This window comes from Apteryx rowi, unplaced genomic scaffold, assembly GCF_003343035.1.
Source record: "Apteryx rowi isolate R43461 unplaced genomic scaffold, aptRow1 scaffold_932, whole genome shotgun sequence".
Classification (NCBI taxonomy): domain Eukaryota; kingdom Metazoa; phylum Chordata; class Aves; order Apterygiformes; family Apterygidae; genus Apteryx; species Apteryx rowi.
This window is the reverse complement of record NW_020451241.1, coordinates 179,856-180,991: the sequence shown is the minus strand read 5'-3', so window position 1 is coordinate 180,991 and position 1,136 is coordinate 179,856. Positions and strand designations below refer to the sequence as shown.

Here is a 1,136-nt window from a genome sequence, read left to right as displayed (position 1 = left end):
AAACCCAGATTTGTCACAATGGATTATTTTGCTTTTATTTGGGCCTTTAAAAATTATATATTTAATGAGATAAAATTACAGCTTTTCTTTCACCTGACCATTTCATTTCAAGGTTACAATGTAGCATTTTCTAAATGTCATAAAATAATAGCCAAGATTCTGTGAAGCAATTAACCCAAAGTAAAGTGAGAGTGGCATTGCAACAATGAAGCTTTCATTTTGAAATATCAGCTTGGTGAATACTCTTGAAGGGAATTAGAGAAGATATAGTAAAAATGTCTCTTGAGTGTCTAGGCTTCAAGTTAAAGTTGAAAGCATGGGAAAGTAGGAATTTGATCACTCCCTCTTGTGTTCATTAACTTCTGTATTTGCTATATGGGCATTGCTTCCCCAACAGGTTTTTCCTCTTAGAAACGAGGTGCCATTATGCCTTCCAATCTTAAAGAAGCAATGCTATGTTAGTTCCTCGTTAGTATAGTGGTGAGTATCCCCGCCTGTCACGCAGGAGACCGGGGTTCGATTCCCCGACGGGGAAGCTAAAGGGCAAGTTTTTCTTTAAGAATCTCATGGGACAGGGCCCTAGAAGGAAAGAGGGGTCCAAGAGAACTGGTTAATATTCAAGGATTGCTTCCTCCAAGCTCAAGAGCGGTGCATCCCAATGAGCAGGAAGTCGAGCAAGGGGGGCAGGAGACCTGCGTGGATGAACAAGGAAAGGAGCTCCTGGCAAAACAAAAGATGGAAGCAGGGAGAGGCCGCTTGGGAGCATTATAGGAACATTGCCCATGTGTGCAGGGACCTGACTAGGAAGGCCAAGGCCCATTTAGAATTGAATCTGGCAAGGGATGTCAAGGACAGCAAGAAAGAAGGGTGTCTTTAAATACATCAGTAAGAAAATGAAGACTAGGGAAATGTGGGCCTGCTACTGAATGGGGCAGGGGCCCTGATGGCGAATGATACAGAGAAGAAGACTTCTTTGCTTCAGTCTTTACTGCTAAGACCAGCCCTCAGGAACCCCAGACCACGGAGAGCGTCTGGAGAAAGGAAGACTTTTCCCTTTGTTGAAGAGAATTGGATTAGAGATCATTTAGGCAAACTGGACATCCACAAATCCATGGGCCCTGATGGGATGCTCCCAT

General features: G+C 43.6%; 1 non-coding gene across 1 annotated transcript; it reads left to right on the top strand.

Annotated features, from left to right (window-relative positions):
* The first annotated feature begins 463 nt into the window (after window positions 1-463).
* Window positions 464-535, top strand: TRNAD-GUC. The gene has a single exon. It is a non-coding gene; the product is annotated as a tRNA-Asp (tRNA).
* The last annotated feature ends 601 nt before the right edge of the window (window positions 536-1,136 follow it).